The following is a 20,764-nucleotide window of genomic DNA, read 5'->3' as shown; positions in this document are numbered from 1 at the left end:
TCTTAATAACTTTCGAAAAAGAGTCTTTGTGTTTTATTTATCACATGGCAGGAAAAATTATGTGTTCTTAGAAAGGGTACAAAATTTCAAAGGAAACTTTCCTTAACCATTTGGATACAAGTCGTAATAATAACTGTGCATTTTTTTTTCCCAGAGGATAAAGAAACAAACTCATTAACTAGTCTAGAAATCAAAATCATAACATTGGGTAACATAACCAGGATAAATCATTTCTGAACATAAGGGTACCTTGGGACTAGACTCTTAAAATTTCTTTCCAAAAATGTCTAAATTAGTATTAGTTACTAATTAGTACTAGTATACTTGCTGTTAGGAGGTGTCCAGGGAGCAGAAACCCCTCAGGAACGTGATGACAGTGTTGAGTCATGTTGAAGTGTGAAGGGGATTGTTGAAGAAAGGGGAGTCTGAAAGTAGAGAGCAAGGGGTTGTTGAGGACCAGTGGGCTGGAGCTTGAAGATGCATAGAGAAGATTATCTACACCTGATGGTTATCTACATCTGGCTGATTATAGTGATAAGAGACAGCTGGGTAACTCAGAGATCTTCTGCCAAAGCAAGATGTAAATGTGATGGTACCTTGGGAACTGATAGGAGTAATTCTGCTGTAGTCTACAATGAGTATGTCTCACCTCACGTGTCTGACTGTAGGTCCCCCAGAGGCAGTTTCTGTTGTGTCTGTGTAGCTCTCATTCCTAGCTCAGGGTTCCAGAGTATACTAAAACAACTGTTGTTGCAGTTCACAACATCACCATGGTGATGACTCCATTCATCAACCATGAGTGACTGATCCAAGAGACACCACGTGGGCAGAATGGCACAGAACACGGATGAATCAAGCTGGCTCTGTGGGTGGTTGTTCCACCTTGTGGACATTCTGGGCACTTCACGGAACAAGGGTCATGTACAACATCTGTGAAATAATTCAAATAGGTGTAGGCTGACGGATACTTAAAAAGACCAGAAACAGAAAAGACAAAACTTTCCAAAGATTTCTTTAAATAGCACTGCCCTTTCATTTCCCTCAGGTGCTATTAACAAATCCAGATTAGAGATAAGACCACTATGAATTAATCATGGCTTGATAGTATCTGTACCATATGTTGGAACCTCTGATGCACATAAATAAGTTGATCACAATCTTAATTTTAACGTTAGATGACAGTTATTAAGACACTCTCTCTGCTCAAAACCTGCCCTTCTACACTCTGCTTGGCAATGCTGGGGTAGGGAATATACTATGCTACTCTCTGGTCACAGACTCCCTGTTGGGCTTGGCCAACAGGTGGCGCTGGAGGAGGACTGCAAGGCTGGAGAACAGGCCCCTTTCTCCCATTTGCTCTCTCCTGTCAGGGCTCAGTCTCCTACCCGGGTGAGGAGCAGCAATACATTCCTGATTAAATTTTTAATGCAGACATGGAACACTTTACCCAATAACTATAGAGCTAGCATTTTTCTTAAACATACACACTCACATATTCTGTTTATACATGAGTATAAAATATGTATATATCATACTATCTATCCATCTATCTACAACTCAAGCTTTAAAGCGAACTCCAACAAATTCCAAACAATCTATAACATTCAGGAAAAGTTTTCTGTTACCATGATGCAGGATAATTAAAAACAGTCTCATACATTTTGTAATTGTAATAAGAATAAGGAAACTGTCTGCTATCCCCCTTCAATAACTACCATTCTTCCATCTCATGCATCATAGAAGACATGAAAATTTTAAAACAACTTAAACTTTAGTAAAAATTAAAATACAACATGTCTAGATATATAACATCCAAGGAAAACATTACATTGAAAGGATTTAAATATTTTTGTTTCTATTAAATAAAAGGCTTTACAATTAAGTTGAAAGACAAGTACTCATGAGAGCAACAGAATAAACCCAAAGATGATGGAAGAAAGGAAGTAATAAAGTGAAACAAATACACAATAGAGATCAACAAATTAAAAATCGTATTTGTGAAAAAAAAACTGTAATAAGCAAGCCTCCTGTGAGTCTGAGTAATAAGATGAAAATGAGAGAATGTTCTCAGATAAAAATGAGAGAATGTTGGGCTAGAGATATAGCTTAGTGGTATAGTGCTTGCCTAGTATGTGCAAGGCCCTGGGTTTGATCCTCTGTACTGTGTGTGTGTGTGTGTGTGTGATAATAATATTATATTACATAATATAATGATATATACATGTATATATACATATATTTAATTAGAGAATGAGAAGGCATAGATGAAAAATAATCAAAAGGGGACATTAGCAATGAAAAGAATAACATAATATTGTATGCAATTTTATTTCTTCTCTTAGCTATAATTTCCACCTTGTCATTGATGAAGTTTCCCTGTCCTTCAATCTGCTTCATTCATTTAATATATGAACACCCACTCTGTCCAAAACACTCTTCCATACTCAAGGGTCCCTATTCTTAGAGACTGTTCATATCAGTGTTAGGGAGACAGAAATAAGGTTGTTTCAGGAGGTGAAGGACGATAACAAAATAAGAAAATTTAACAAGTGATATCACCAGGACTGGCAGTACACACCTCTAATCCCAGTTGCTTGGGAGGCTGAGACTGGAGCATCACAAATTTAAGGGCAGCATCACCAGCTTAGTGAGACCCTGTCTCAAGTTTTTTTTTTTCAAAGGACTAAGGTTAAAGCTTATGATACAGCACAACTGGGTTCAATACCCATACTGAAAAAATTTTAAATTAAAAATGTGATGTCATGAAAATGTGGGGGTGCTACCTCAATCTGCATGGCCAGGAAAGCCTCTCACAGGTGGAAGTGAGTATGCCAGGCTATGATGGGTAAAAATAAACAGCTTATGATAATATCAGGGAAGAATATTACAGACTCCCTGAGATGATGGAAGATTCTATGTTTGTGTTGCCCAGTGTGGTAGCTACTCACCGCGTGTGGCTATTGAGCACTTGAAATATGTCTAGTGTCAAAAGAATTGAGTTAATTTTAATAAATATGAATTTACATGGTCATATGTGTCAATAAATATAAAACATTAATTTTAAAAACCACATTTGTAGAGAAACATACTTACTAAACTATTCATGAACAAGAAAGAAAGGATCATATTCTATCTTCATTAAAAAATATTCCTGTGAAGGAGACACCAGCCTGCTAGAACTTTCATTTCTATTCTTACAGAATGTTCAAGAAGAGTAAAGAGTAAATACTTTGCATATTCCTTTGATAACAAAGAAGGAAACATTTAAGGAGAATTTTTGTTTGTTTTTATTGTTTGTTTCTTTCTTTTCCCTTGCAGTACTGGGGATTGAACTCAGGAGCACTCTACCACTGACATACATTCCAGTTCTAGTAATATGTTTTAAATTTTGACACAGGGTCTCACTAAGTTGACCAAACTGTCCTCAAACTTGTAATCCCCCTGGCTCAGCCCTCTGACTTGCAGAGATTATAAGCATGCACCACCACACTCAGCAAGAAAGAGACATTTTACAGACCAATTTTACTCATAAACACAGAAACAAAAATCTTAAACCTAATCCAGCAATAATTATCAATGTGATAGTGACTGAGGTAGATTAATCTGCAGTAGTGACTAAAGTAGATTAATCTCTGGAAAGCAAATCAATAAATAATTACTAAATGCCACTGTGAATTAAGTACTCTGCTGGTACTAGAAAGTGGTACAGTGAACAAAACAGGAAAATCAAACACCTTTGCTTTCATGGAGGTGACAAAACAAGTGTTATGGTTTGAATCTTAAGTGTCTCTTGAAGATCCATATGCTGACAGCCTGATCTGCAGTCTATAACACTATCGGGAAGTGGTGGAAACTTTAGGAGATAGGACATAGTAAGAGGAAGTTAGATTATCTGGGACATGTCCTTGATGAGGATTTGGGAACCTGCTCCATCTTTTATTTCTCTGTTTCCAAGCTGCCATGAGGTGAACAGACTTCCTCTGCCTCATGTTCCTCATGTTCCTCTCCACAATATTTTGCCCCATCACAGGCCTAATAATAATAGAGTCAACTGACCATGAATTAAAACCTCTAAAACCATAAGCCAAAATTAACCTTCTCTCCTTTAAAGTTAATTTTTCTCAGGTGCTTTGTCACAGTAATGAAAATCAATTCACACATTCAGTGAATGCAATCCATCATCTACACAACATGATCAATGCATTGGAGAATGAAAACAGGGAAAGAAGATAGCCACCTCACTGAGAAAGCAACACTTGAGTGAACACCTTCAGGGTGGGCAGAAGAGAACAGTGTGGATGGTGGAGTAAAGAGTCTTCCAAGGAGAGCAGTAGTCACATTTAGCCAGTAACTAGACAACCAGTACATTTGGACTACTGAGCAGAGAGAAGAAGTTGAGGAAAAGGTCTGTGAGATGACATGGGATCAGGTCCTTGAAGGCTAGTGCCAAGAATAAGAGCATTAGCTAGGAAGTCATTTGAGAACTGAAATTAAAAGAGACACCACACAACTTGATTAATAAAGGATTGTCTTGTTACTGTGTTGAGAATTATCTGGGAAGAAGTAGAGAGAAAAATAGGTAAGGAATGCAATTATCCAAGGGAAAAGAGATAGCAATTTGGCAAGGGGGAGGTACAAGAGGTGTGATGAAACCATCTTCTAGATCTAGATCATGTAGTGCTTGGATGTGCTGATGTGTCAAATGTGGATCAAGAGAAAGCTCCAAGGATTTCATGACCTGAGCAACTACAATGGTGGAATCAACATTTTTGGAGATGCCCAGACTGCAGACGAACAAGTATCAGAGATGGTCAGGAGCTCATTCGGGGACATGCTATTCTAAGTGCTTGTCACACACACATCTGGGGGTAGGAAGTTAAAAGACAGCTGGATAGATGGGTCTGGAGCTGAGGGCAGAGGTCTAGGCTGGAGGCAAACATTGTGCAGGATCAGTTGATAAATTATATCTAAAACTAGAGCATAAATACAACATCTATCTCCAAACCTGCCCCAAACTAAACCAACATAGAAAACCACAGATCAGTCTCACTGATGAATGTGAATACAGAAATTTTAAATAAAATAAAAAGCAGTAAATATATCTGGAAGGCAGAAAAGGCATTTGAAAAAGTTGGAAATCTACTCATTACAACAATTAAGTAAATTCTAAAATTCTGAAAGGTATCTGCATAGTGGTCTTTGTTTCAGCATAAATGTGAAATGTGAAAAATAAAATAAACATCCATTGGAAGGTCATTGATTGAATAAGTCATATTATATATGTACTCTGTAGAATGATATTCTTACAAAAAGCTACAGAAAAAACTGAAGGATATGTAAGTGATAGAAACAGAGTAAAGAAAATTTAGTCAGAATGGCAATTATCAAGAATACAAGTAACAATAAATGTTGGCAAGGATGTGGGCAAAGAGGTGCACTCATACATTGCTGGTGAGACTGCAAATTGGTATAATCACTCTGGAAAGCAGTATGGAGATTCATCAGAAAACTTAGAATGGAGCCACCATTTGACTCAACTATCCCACTCATGGGCATATACCCAAAGGACTTAAAATCAGCATACTACAGTGATACAGTCATATCAATGTTTATAGCAGTTCAATTCACAATAGCTGAACTATGGAACCAGCCTAGATGCCTTTCAGCAGATGAATGGATAAATAAAATATTATATATATTTATATTATATATATATATATATATATATATATATATATATATATATATATAATGGAATACTACTAAGCCATAAAGAGAAAGAAATGAAATTATGGCATTTGCTAGTAAATGAATGGAACTTGAGACTATCATGCTAAGTGAAATAAACCAATCCCCCCAAAACAAAGATGAAATGTTCTCTCTGATATGAGAATGCTAACTCACAATAAGGGGGATACAGTTAGGGAAGAATAGAATTACTTAGGATTAGCAAAGGGGAATGAAGGGAAGGGCAGAAGAATGGGAATAGGAAAAATAGTAGAATGGATCAGACATTACTTTCCTATGTGCATATATGACTACATGACCGATGTAATTCTACATCATGTACAACCAGAAGAATGAGAAGATATACTCCATGTATGTATGTCAAAATATGTCCTACTGTCACACATAACTAATAAGAATGAATAAAAAATTATATGCTATTTTACCCAAGAAATCGATTAAATTAAATCATGAATATATGCACATATTTTCCTACATTAGAATAATTTTTAAAAATTTTAAAAGAAACTTCTTGTTTCTTTAAAAAACATGAGCAGGGAACAAAATTAAAATCTAGCTGATTTTGAGATCCAAGATGGCATTCCAGAAAAGAATGAAAAGTGAACAACTAAATGACCTAACATTACAGCTCAAAGCCCTATAAAAAGAACAGAATAACAGCAAAAGTAGTAGAAGACAGGAAATAATTAAAGTCAGAGCCAAAATCAATGAAATTGAAACAAAAGAAACAATTCAAAAAATTGACAAAACAAAAAGTTGGTTCTTTGAGAAAGTAAACAAAATAGATAAACCCTTAGCCACACTAACAAAGGAGAGAGAAGACTCAAATTACTAAAATGCATGATGCAAAAGAAAATATCAAGACAGACACCACTGAGATACAGAACATAATGAGAAGCTACTTTGAAAATCTGTATTCTGACAAAATAGAAACTACCAAAGACATTGACAAATTTCTAGAGACATATGCTCCTCCCAAACTGAATGAGGAGGACATACACAATTTAAACAGATCAATATCAAGCAATGAAATAGAAGAAGCCATTAAAAATCTAACATCCAAGAAAAGCCCAGGACCAAACAGATTCTCAGCCGAGTTCTACAAGACCTTCAAAGAAGAACTCATTCCAATACTTCTCAAAGTATTCCAGGAAATAGAAAAGGAGGGTACCCTACCAAACTCATTCTATGAAGCTAATATCACCCTCATACCCAAACCAGGAAAAGACACATCAAGGAAAGAAAATTTTAGACCAATATCCTTCATGAATATAGATGCAAAGATCCTTGGCAAAATATTGGCAAACCGTATCCAAAACATATTAAGAAAATTGTGCATCATGATCAAGTGGGGTTCATCCCTGGAAAGCAAGGATGGTTCAACATCTATAAATCAATAAACGTAATCCATCATGTCAATAGACTTAAGGATAAGAATCATATGGTTATTTCAATTGATGCAGAAAAAGCGTTCGACAAAATACAACACCCCTTCATGCTCAAAACACTAGAAAAAATAGGGATAGTAGGAACATACCTGAACATTGTAAAGGCTATTTATGCTAAGCCCATGGCCAACATCATTCTTAATGGAGAAAAACTGAAACCATTCCCTTTAAAAACAGGAACAAGACAGGGATGTCCTCTTTCACCACTTCTATTCAACATTGTCTTCGAAACTCTAGCCAGAGCAATTAGGCAGACCAAAGAAATTAAAGGGATACGAATAGGAAAGAGGAACTTAAGCTGTCACTATTTGCGGATGACATGATTCTATATTTAGAGGATCCAAAAACCTCCTCCAGAAAACTTCTAGACCTCATCAATGAATTCAGCAAAATAGCAGGCTACAAAATCAACACGCATAAATCTAAATCATTTTTATACGCAAGCGATGAAACAGCTGAAAGGGAAATGAGGAAAACAACCCCATTTGCAATAGCCTTAAAAAAAATAAAATACTTGGAAATCAATCTAACCAAAGAGGTAAAAGATCTCTATAATGAAAACTACAAAACATTGAAGAAAGAAATTGAGGAAGACCTTAGAAGATGGAAAGATCTCCCATGTTCTTGGATAGGCAGAATTAATATTGTCAAAATGGCCATACTACCAAAAGTGCTATACAGATTCAATGCAATTCCAATTAAAATCCCAATGACGTACCTTACAGAAATAGAGCAAGCAATCATGAAATTCATCTGGAAGAATAAGAAACCCAGGATAGCTAAAGCAATCCTTAGCAGGAAGAATGAAACAGGGGGTATCGCAATACCAGAACTTCAACTATACTACAAAGCAATAGTAACAAAAACAGCATGGTATTGGCACCAAAATAGACAGGTAGATCAATGGTACAGAATAGAGGACATGGACACAAACCCAAATAAATACAATTTTCTCATACTAGACAAAGGGACAAAAAATATGCAATGGAGAAAAGATAGCCTCTTCAACAAATGGTGCTGGGAAAACTGGAAATCCATATACAACAGAATGAAAATAAACCCCTATCTCTCACCCTGCACAAAAGTCAACTCACAATGGATCAAGGACCTTGAAATCAGACCAGAGACCCTGCATCTTAAAGAAGAAAAAGTAGGTCCAAATCTTCAACTTGTTGGCTTAGGATCAGACTTCCTTAACAGGACTCCCATAGCACAAGAAATAAAAGCAAGAATCAACAACTGGGATAGATTCAAACAAAATAGCTTTCTCTCAGCAAAGGAAACTATCAGCAATGCGAAGAGAGAGCCTACAGAGTGGGAGAAAATCTTTGCCACTCATACTTCAGATAGAGCACTAATTTCCAGAATACATAAAGAACTCAAAAAACTCTACACGAAGAATACAAATAACCCAATCAACAAATGGGATAAGGATATGAACAGACACTTCACAGAAGAATATCTACAAGAAATCAACAAACATATGAAAAAATGTTCACCATCTTTAGTAATAAGAGAAATGCAAATCAAAACCACCTTAAGATTCCATCTCACCCCAATTAGAATAATGGCAATTATCAAGAATACAAGCAAAAACAGGTGTTGGAGAGGATGTGGGGAAAAAGGTACACTCATACATTGCTGGTTGGGCTGCAAATTAGTGCAGCCACTGTGGAAAGCAGTGTGGAGATTCCTTAGAAAACTTGGAATGGACCTACCATTTGACCCAGCTATCCCACTCCTCAGCCTATACCCAAAGGACTTAAATCAGCATACTACAGAGATACAGCCATGTCAATGTTCATAGCTGCTCAATTCACGATAGCCAGATTGTGGAACGAACCCAGATGCCCTTCAATTGATGAATGGATAAAGAAACTGTGGTATATATATATAATGGAATATTACTCAGCTATAAAGAATAATAAGATTATGGCATTTGCAGGCAAGTGGATGAAATTGGAGAATATCATGTTAAGTGAGATAAGCCAATCTCAAAAATCCAAAAGATGAATGATCTTACTAATAAGCGGATGATGACACGTAATGGGGGGTGGGAGGGGGGCAAGAATGAAGGAAGGAGGGACTGTGTAGAGGTGGGAGGGGTGGGGGGGAAGGGAAAAATAACGGAATGAATCAAACATCATTACCCTATGTAAATGTATGATTATGCAAATGGTATGCTGTTACTCCATGTACAAACAGAAACAACATGTGTCCCATTTGTTTACAATAAAATAAATTAAAAAGAAAAAAAAATCTACCTGATTTAAAATACATCTGGTTTTATAAATTTGACTTTGGCATCATGTAAATATTGTACATAACTGTAACTCAAATTATACTTGGAAAAAAACAACCCTTAAAAATGAATGCAAAATGAAACAACTATATTTTTACCTATGTATTGCATGTTCAGATAAACTATTTCAAGCAACTTTAAACACTGTAATTTGACTTTGGTGGGATAAACTCAAAGGACAAAAGACATGAAAACAATCTGAAACAGGTTTCAAGGAAACATTGCTTGGGGTAGGGTAGCTGCTTTTTAAGACTGATGTCTATATATGGTGAAATAAAACAAATGTGTAATTGTTAACTCAGCAGCAGCCAGGATTTTTCTTGAGAGAGAGTATACTGATTTAAGATTGATGAGGTCCAGTGAAGTCCTGTAGACCTCAATTTGAATTGGTAGAATTCATCCATGAGCCACTTGGGCCTGGTGCTTTCTGCTTTGTGAAATTATTAATTATTAATTCAATTTCTTTAATAAATATCACCCCACTAGGATTGCATATTTCCTCTTGTGGGAGGTTTAGAAGATTGTGTCTTTCAAGGAATTGGTCCATTTTAATAACAAATTTGTGAGCATGGAGTTGTTCAGTGTATTCCTTGATTCTCTTTTTAATTTCCAAGGAATCTGAGGTGACATCCCCTCTTTCACTCTATTTGTGTCCTTTTTTCTTTTTTCTTCTTTTAGTTGTAAGAATTTTTTTTTTATTATAAGGGATCCATTTATTTCAAAGATTTTTTTTTCCATGAATCTCCTACTTCCTCCGTTGAATTCTGGTTTCAAACATCTGATATCAACTTGAGGAAAAGGGTATTTACTTCAAGAATATAGAGGTATCACAAAACCCAAAGTCAGGGCAGAGATGAGCTTTGAAAGCAGGAATGGCCAACTGCCCAAACTTTCTCTCCATCTCTAGTGTCTCCAACCTAAGCTAGATAACTGTGGTGGGTTAGGTATGAGGGTAGAAGATGGACTGGGGTCACCTTTCCTGTAATTACTGAGAAGGATAGTGTATTTTTGTCTAGGGCTGCCATAACAGAATACTGCAGACTGGGTGTTTTAAATAATAGAAATATTTCCTCACAATTCTAGAGACTGAAAGTCTAAAATAAATTTCTGTGCCAGAGGGTTGGATTCTGGTGAGGCCTGCCTTCCTGGCTTACAGGTGACCACCTTCTTTCTCTGTCCTCACATGGTCTCTTTTCTATGTATGCACGCATCCCTGATGTCTCTTCCTCTTCTTATAAAGACACTGTTCATATGGGATTAGTGTTTTATCCTATAACCTCATTTAACCTTAATTACCTCTTTATGGGTCCTGTCTCTAAACACAGCCACATTCTAAGGTACTGGGAGTTAGGGCTTCAACAGGTGACTTTGGTGGGGGGCACAATTCAGTCTCTAACATGGCTACATGGATAAATTGAAAATGTTGTAACAGACGTTATTAGTCATCACCAATAAGCATTATCCTCTCATTTAATTCTAGATGGCTTCAGTTTTATTAATTATATTGATCTTTTCAAAGAAATAGCTTTTGAATTTGTTGCTTTTCTCTGTTGATTTTCTATTTTCAGCTTCTTTGATTCATGTTCTATTTTTTGTTCTTGGGATTTAATTTGTTCTTTTTTCAGTTTTTAGGGTACAAGTTTAGATAACTGATTTAAAATTTTTCTACTTTTCTAATATGTGCATTCAGAGCTACAAATTTCCTTTTAATCTCTATTTTTGGTGCGATTATACAAATTTTGGTAAATTTTGTTTTCATTTTCATTTCAATATATCCATTTTATTCAAAATACTTTTAAATACTTCTGGAGACTTCTTTTTAGATCCAAGTTTCATTTAGAAGTGGTTGTTTAATATACAATTATTTTGAGATTTTCCAGACATCCTTGTTTTTCATTTCTAGTTTAATTTCATTTTGTTCAGAAAACAGACATTATATAATGTCTATTCTTTTAAATTTGTTAAGGTGTGTTTTATGGTCCAGAATGTGGTCTGTCTTGGTGAATTTTCTGTGTAAGCTTGAGAAGAATGTATATTCTCTGGTTGTTCCATGAAATAGTTTACACATGCCCATTACATCCAGTTGATAGGTGGTGCTTTTGAGTTCAGCTATGTCTTGATAGGTTTTCTGATAGCTAGAAATATCCATTTATGATAGAGGGATATTGAAATCTCCAACCACAATAGTGGATTAACTTTTCTCATTGTAGTATTGTCAGTTTCTGCCTTACATAGTTTGATGCTATTATTAGGTGCATACACACTAAGGACTTTTATGTCTTTTGGAAAATGTACCCCTTTATCAATATGCAATGCCCCTCTCATTCCTGATAACTTTCCTTGCTATGAAGTATCTCTTTCTGGAAATAATATAGTTACTCCAACCTTTTTCTTTTGACTAGTGTTCGCATGGTATATCTTTCTCCAACCACTTACTTGTAATCGGTATGTATCTTCATATATAAAGTGGGTTCTTGTATATTGATGTAGTTGGCTTTTTATTCCATTCTTACATTCTTTAACCCTATTTGGTGTATTTAGACCACTGACATTCAGAGTAATTACTGACACAGTTGGCTTAACACTGGCCTTACTTGTTCCTGTTTTCTATTTGTTGCCCTTATTTTTCCCCTATTTTTGTGTTTTACTCTTTCTGATTTTTGTGATTTTTTAACTGGACATTTTATACAGTTTCATTTTCCCTCTTCTCTCAGCATGTAAGTTGTACTTTAAAAAATTAGTGGTTTATCTACAGTTTAATGATAGACATTTACAATCAATTCAAGTCCACTTTCAATAACACTATACCACACAAGTAGTGCAGGTACATTTTAATGAAATAATCCTAATTATTCTCTCATGCCCCTTTTATCTGTGCATGCATTCATTTACTTATACATAAGAATATATGTATATGTATTTTAATACATTGTATTATTATTTTGTAAAACCATTATCTGTTAGAAGAATTTAGAGTGAGAAAAATAAAGTTTTATTTTACTTTCATTTATTCTTTCTCCAGTGCTATTCTTTTCTTCATGTAGGTCTCAGTTTCGGACCTCTATCATTTTCCTTCTCACTTAACAACGTTATTTAATGTGTTTTTGCAAGACAGGTCAACTATCAACAAATTTTGTTGATTTTTGTTTCCTTAAGAATTTCTACTTCATTTTTGAAGGATAATTTCACAGGGTTAAGGATTCTAACTTCGTGGATTTTTTTCCCCTCTCTCAATACTTTACATACATCACTACACAGTTTTCTTTCTTGCAGGTTTCTGAAGAGAAACTATGTGAAAATCTGATCCTTGTTCCAATAGGGGTCCTACCCACTTCAATTTCTGTTAGGGTTTTTCTTTATCTTTGATTTTCTGTAATTTGAAACAATATGCACAAATATTATTTTTATGTGGGTTTTGTTATTGTTGTTGTTGTTTTGTGTTTAATCCTCTTGATGTTCTCTGAGCTTTTTGGTCTGTGGTTTGGCATCTGACATTAATTTGGGGAAGTTCTCAATCATTATTTCAAATATTTCTTAATTCTCTTTCCTTTCTGTCTGGCCTTCCCAGTATGTATATTTACACATTTAATGGTTGTCCCGCAGTCCTGGACACTCTGTTCCATTTTTTGTTGTTACTGCTTTTCTTTCTTGAACTTTTTCTCTGTTTTCTTTTCAGAGTTGGAGGTTTCTATTGAGATGTCCTAAAGTTCAGTGATTCTTTCTTCAGTCAGATCTGCCAATTAATAAGCCTATCAAAGATATTATTCATTTCTGTCATAATGACTTTAACAGCCAACATTTCTTTGGATTTGTTTATGGAATTACCATCTCTCTGCTTACTTTATCCATGCTGCTGTGTGCTGTATACTTTGTCCATTAGAACCCTTAATGTCATTTATCATAGTTGTTTTGAACTTACGGTCTGATAATTCCAATATTCCTTTCTATATCTGAAACTGGGTCTGAAATTTACTCTCTTTTTAGTATTTAAAATTTTTTTTTCTTGGCAGATAGACATGATGCTCTAAGTAAAAGGAGCTGGTACAAGTAGGCCTTTAGTGTTGAGGTGGTGAGGTGAAGAGTGAGGAGAAGTATTCTGAATATTCTATGATCAGGTCTCTGTCTTTTAGTAATCCCTTGCCCCTAGACTGTGAACTTCACACACCCTTCTCAGTCTCGCCTTCCTCCCACTTAGGTGGGGCAGGATATCTAGAGTGGACTGGAGTTATGTATTTTCCTTCCTCTCCATCTGTTGGACTTTGATAAAACCCCTGGAGGTTATGCTTTTGTGAAATAGTTTCTCCTGATGACAATCTTTGTTAAGAGCAGAATGTTCTGGCATATTTCAAAATGGTCCATTTATCCATCCTATCCTCCCACCAGAAGCATGGGAAATTTGTTTCTAATATTCACCAGAGAAGCTGGAAAAACTAGAGATAAGACTCACAAAAGTGTGAAGGCTTTTCCATGACCAGGTGCCTCTGGCATTTTCTACCCTCAGGCTTGTCCATACAGAGCTGCCAGCAATTTTCCAGTTACAGTATGCCCTGAGGCTGCCCTCCTGCCCTGAGGCTGGTTCTCATAATGTTCCAGCACCAAGGTTTCTGTTTCAGTAAGTCATGATTCTTAGTCTGTCAATCTCTCCAATTTGGGGGCGAATTTCCCTGAGACCTTACTTCTCTTACATATCCAAAAACAGTAGTCGATCATTCAGTTCATTCAGATTTTTACTTGTTATTAGGATGGAGTGATGACTTCCAAAATTCTTCCTTTCAATTTCATTCTTACTCTATTTTATTTTAAATGATAAAAATGCTTATTTTCTAATTATTTGCAATGAAGAGGCCTGGAGATGATTACTGACTTGTACAAGGCATCATTATCCCATAGAAAATGATCTGTGGATGTCATCATTTTCAATGAAATGGAACTAGGACTTTTTGAATAAATTGTGTTTCAAGATCTGGGACAAGAAATGTGCAACATGAATCTAGAATATCTAGAAAGCAAAAAAGCTATAAGAATGAATGAGTTTATCTCCACAAACTTAGTAACCACCTTGAAAATGCCCCTATTGATCAAACATGCAAAAATTTTACCATGTATACAAATTAGAGTTCTGTTAGATTGAGAACCACCACATCTATTTAAATCAATAACAATTCTTGGAGTACCTTAATTGATCACTTTATGAATCAATTTCTTATTTTTAAGACTGTTAAAGAAATAATTATGAAGCGTATCCACCATTTCTTACATGAATCTTACTTCAGCATATTAAAATTGTTGATGGGAAGAAGTTTCTCTTTATGGAAGTATTCCAGACAATAAGCAAAGAAGGGATGTTAGAATCAGAACATCTTCATTTAGTTACCATTTATTACATAATGGATCCAAAGAAAGGTAACCAGAAATTGTGTACCTTCTGATGAAAGCACACAATGTTACATATGAGGTCATCATGACTAAAAGTAAAACAACAGAAAGTTTGAGTCTCATCCTTCAGATCTATGACCAATTTATAGAGAACACTGTATTTTAAAACATTACTGAAATTAAATTAGCATCATCAAGATTATTCTGTAATGTAAAAATCTATGTGAAGTTGACTCATTTTCTTTAACAAAATTCAAGCAGAGAGAGGTTATAGACTACACAACATTAACCAAAGTACAAACTTGTCTTGAATCTTGAACAAATAAATTGAGATAAGAAAATAAAATGGGGAAATTTGACCATTGTCTGATTATTTTGATGTATGAAGGACATATTGATGATTTATATATTAGTGCTGAGAATTGAACTCAGGACCTTGGGCACATTAAGCTCTACCACTGACCTATATCCTTAGCTCATGGTAATATTTTTAATGAACTGCTTTCTTTATAGATACATACTAAAATATTTTTGGATTTCAGAATATAATGATTGCAATTGACTTAAAATGAACCAGAGAAGGAAAAAGTGAATGAAGATTAAGATGAAACAAGGTCGACCATGAGTTGATACTTGTTCATAACAGGTGTTCACTATTCTGTGTGGCATGCTTTTGAAAATTTTTACACTAAAATTTTAAATAATTAAAATAATTTCAGTTAAAGAGGTCAAAGATATGAATCATAAGCTTGGAGGATGTATTTGGAACACATAAATTAGAAAAAAAATTGCATAAATGCCCTGCATATGAATAAGGATACTCAAGAAACTAAATCCTTATTAAGGAAATTAATAGAGAATGACTATTTTGTTTTTTTCTTGTTTGTTTGTTTTGGGTACTGGGGACTGAACTCAGGGGCATTTTACCACTAAGCCACATCGCCAGTCCTTTTTTGGATTTTATTTAGAGACAGTCTTGTTGAGTTGCTTAGGACCTCACTAAGTTGCTGAGGCTGGTTCTGAACTTGCAACCCATTTGCCTAAGCCTCCCAAGCTGCTGGGATTACAGGTGTGCACAACAATGCCTGGGGATGATGACTTTTTAATATAGTGGTCTGTTGTTAAACAATGTCAAAGGAAAGTATTCAGATGATATAAAGAACCAAAAATTGGACAGAAAAATACAAATGTCCCAGCACAGAAGTGAATAAAGTATGCGCATACATTCCACACTGAAAGAAATATGAAGACCATCATGTGCCACATAATGCCTTTATAGGCAATGACAGACTATAAGTACGATGGTGATCCCATAAGATTATCATGGAGCTGAAAAATGCCTATTGCCTAGTAATGATGTTATGACCAGTATCACATTATGGTGCAATGCATTACTCGCCTGTTGTGAAGATGCTAGTGTAAACAAACCAATTGTGCTGGCAGTCGTGCAAAAGTGCATCACGTAGAATTGTGTACAGTACATAATGCTTGATAATGACAATAAGTGACTATGCTACTGACTGATGTATTTACTATATTATACTTTTATCATCATTTTAGAGTGTCCTATTTATAACAAAAAGTATATCATAAAAATGCTATCTTATGCAGGCAGAAGCCTTTTGAATTTCCTGTTTACCAAATTTCTTGACTGCATCGTTATTTCTTGTGCTTTATTTAATCTTCTGTTGTTTTATTTACCACACTCCAAAGCATAAACGTCTACTGCTAGTATTGTCAGTGGTTGACCTGGAGCTAAAAATGATATTCCACCTTGAGACCATGTATGTGAAGTATCAGTAATATTGTCCTCTGGTCAGGCATGTCCCATTCCACCATAGCTATGATCCTGAAGAACAAGAACAAAGTGATGAAAGCTATTAAAGGATCTGCTTCATTAAAAGCAAAGAGACTAACAGAAGTTTCTATACCAGAGATGGAGAAACTTCTTCTGACCTGGAGTGAAGGTCAGGCACAGAAGCATATTTTGCTTAGCACCATAATGATCACAGCCAGAGTAAAATGTGTGTCTGCAATGTTGAAAGAAAAGGCTGGAACTCACCACAATGTTGAACTTAATATTATCTCTAGGTGGTTTAACATATTCAAGAATAATTTTTCATTACATAATGTGAAAGTTCATGGTGAGCCTGCAAGTGCTGATGTGAAGACAACTAAAGGGTATTTGGGAACTCTAGATAAGCTGAGTATGGAGAAAATTACTTATCACAGCAAATTTTCAATATGGATGAAACTTCCCTATTCTAGCTGACAGGACTTTCATCCACAAGGAGATTATGTCAATGCCAGGTTTCAAGCCTTTTAAGAACAGAACAACAGCTTTGCTTGAGGGTCACATTGCAGCCTACAAAATGAAACCCCTTGTGATTTGGCACAGTAAGAACCCTGGAAATTTCAAACATATCAATAAGTACACATTGCCAGTGTGATGTGGGAGCAGTGAGAAGTCACAGACATCCTAGTTCCTCTTCCATGATGTCCTCCTGAAGTACCGGTAAATGGTGAAGTATTATTTGGAGAGTAATATATCTTTCAAGATTTTGCTTATTTAAAAAAAATATTACAAAATAATTTATTAAAACTGTATAATAAATGAACAGAATAGATAATGTTGTTCTACATTATTTCTTTATCCCAATATCAAAGTGGTGTTTCTCCCCCTAAATATCACCTCTTTGGTATAACCAATAGATCAAAGAATTTAGAGCAGTTTTTAAGGATTAAATCTAAGGAGGAGCTTTGTATAGATCATTGCTGCAACTGAAGAAGATACTGAAAAGATACTAATGCAATTCTGGAAGAACTACAACATCTGTGATTGCATCAATAACCTTGTTTTGGCTTGGGTGATGTCATCAAGAAGTGAATGAATGGTATCTGGAAGAAGTCACTCAAGAGGTTCAATCATATCTTCCAATGGTTTAACAAGGATGAGGAGGTTGCAAAAATCAACAATACTGGGGTTGTGATGGAAGAGTGCTAACCTGGTGTGTATGAAAATGGCATTGAGAATACCTAAAGGAGGTTCCTGAAGAATTAACGAATAAGGAATTGTTGGAACTGGAACAGGAATACATAGCAAATGAAGAGGCAAGAGAAAAGAAAATTTCAGGAGAAGAAAAAGAAGAATCTCCAAGAAATTCACAGTGAAGAATTCAGCAAAACCTTTTGCAGAGCTCTACATGTTCCTTAAAAAATGTGACAATACGGACCCCAACACTGAAAGGTTTTATTAATAGAGATGTTCATGGTGAATTATCTACTTATAAGCAAGTCTCTGATGAAAAAAGAAACAAACCATAGTGGACATATTTCTAAAAAGAGTGCCACTTCCTCAGGAAGAACCTCAGGCAGAACATTCAGGAGTATTCCAGCAAAAGGGGTTTGTTGTCATAGAAGGTGTGGCTCCATGTGTGTCATTGCCCTTGAAGAACTTCCAGTGGGACAAGATGTGGAATGGAAGACGGCGATCCTGATGATCCTGACCCTGTGCAGGCCCAAGCTCGTATCTTTTTGTTTTTAACAGAAAGGTTGAAAAAGTACAATATAAAAAGAAATATATTTACGTACACCTAACTGTACAATGTGTTTGTGTTTTAAGCTAAGTGTCACAAAGAAGCCAAGAAGTTTTTAAAAAATTCTATGAAGTAAAACATGCCATAGTAAGTTAATTTATGATTGAAGAAAAAATAGTTTTAATCAAATTTAGCATAACCTGTGACAATGTTTATAAAGACTGTAGGAAGACAGTGATATCCTAGGCCCTCATTTTCACTCAGTGCTTACTCACTGATCCTCCCTGAGTGACTTTACGTCCTGAAAACTCCATTCATGGTAACTTCCCCATACAGGTAAACCACTTTCTTGTTTTTTATATTGTATTTCTACTGTACCCTTTCTATGTGTAGATATGTTTAGACTTATAACTACTTATCATTGTGCTACTATTGCCTACAGTATTCAGTAAACATTCTGTGCACGTCTATAGCCTAGGAGCAATAGGCTGTACCATATAGCCTGGGTGTTTCATAGGCTATCTCATGGAGGTTTGCATAATTATACTCCATGATGTTTGCATAATGATAAAATGGCTATGACACATTATCAGAAGGCATCCCTATTATAAAGTAATGCATGGATATAATAAAGATATGTATTCAATTTCATTTAAAATCAAATAAATATTCAATCTACAATGTACTGTTTTCTACACTGTGTATTGTCATAAATGTCTTTTAATATCAAGCATTGATGAGTATGTAGAATAATAGGAGTTCAGTAAATTTAAGAGTTGCCTAATCTAGAGCTCAGCAATTCCCTTTCAAGGTTTGAGAAACTTTTATATTTTTCCTAAGGTATATATTCATGACTGTTCTTCATAGTGCTGTTTGTACTTAAAATGTCTAGGAACAAAAATTCCACTAAGAGGAAATGTATGAAAGATGGTATATCATAAAATGGCAGGGAAATGAATTAACTACAGCAGCACCTATCAGCACATATGACTCACAAATGAAATATCAAGTGAAAAAGCAAGTTTAGAAGAACATGTGCATTTCATTTCTATAAAGTTTAAAATGTAAAATTAACAATGTGCTATTTAGAGTTACATATACTATGTATTCATAAAGAAAAGCATAGGGATGGTGATTTTCAGAATTATGGCTATCCCTGGGTGGGAGGAGCAGGACATGGCTAAGGAATGGAAATAAAAGTTTCCTTAATGTCTTATTGCTAATTTTAGGTATTAAATACATGGATGCTCATTCTACTGTTATTATTATTATCATTTTTTAAAATGCTGATATTTATATGCCATGACTTTTATATTTGTGATTATATTTATAGCAAATATTTAAAATTGAATATGATAATAGACACTTTATTACACAGTCAAAATAATAACAAAAAAGCAAAGATGTCTGAATACAGGTGAATCTGATCAACTCCCACTTAGATGGTGCCAGATGGGGCTGCTTCAGTAAGGTAGCAGTGTGGAAGCAGGGCAGGTAGAAGAACATCCACCTTAAGGGAGCTGTCCTAGGAACAGCAGGCAGTGCACAAAGACCTGTTGTATGGCCTGGAGCAAGGAAGCCAGGCAATCAGGCTGTAAAGATCTTCTATTCCTTAGGAAACAGGAAAGTCTAGTGCCTGCAAGACAGGACCAGCGAAGGTTTCAAGAGGGCATTGAATCTGTCTCACAGCGAATTAGCCATGAATGAGTTCAACCGAAAGCAGCCAATTTCATTCACATGAAAAAACTTCTTTTCTTCTCCTTTACGGACACAGATAGGTTGTTTGCTCTCATTCATTCTGCTTTTTCACACCAAGTCATAGAGCCTAAGCAATAGTGTTGCTGATGCAGCAAACATTTGCTGATTTCCTGTTGTGTGCTTTCACTGGGAGATGGGTGAGGAAGCACAAAGTTGAGTGAACCTCAGGCCCATCTGCAAAGTAACTCAGTGAGTGTGGGGGAAGTGTGGAAGAGCCATGAGGGAAAAAGCAGTGCCAAGTCAGGTCATCACTCACTGACTCATTCATTCCTTTTAACAAACCTTCATGGAGCCCTTTCATGTGTCAATTTTGTGCTGGACCCTGGGGGTAAAATTATATGTATGAAATTTTTCAAAGCCTTCAAAGGCTCATATCCTAATTGAGACAGACAAGAAGTTACAACAAAATGTGGTAAATTCAGTGATAAAATCATTCAGAGAATATTATGGAAACAGAAGATTATCTAACAGAGGGAAGGAAAAAGCTGAGAGCACAGATTTAAGGAAGGTTCTGAGTTAAACTTTAGACAATTCAGAGGAATTAAACAGGTGAAGAATACAGGAACAGCATTCCAGACAAGAGGCAGTGTGAAAGG

This window comes from Sciurus carolinensis, chromosome 5, assembly GCF_902686445.1.
Source record: "Sciurus carolinensis chromosome 5, mSciCar1.2, whole genome shotgun sequence".
Lineage (NCBI taxonomy): Eukaryota > Metazoa > Chordata > Mammalia > Rodentia > Sciuridae > Sciurus > Sciurus carolinensis.
Note: the sequence above shows the minus strand (reverse complement) of the source record.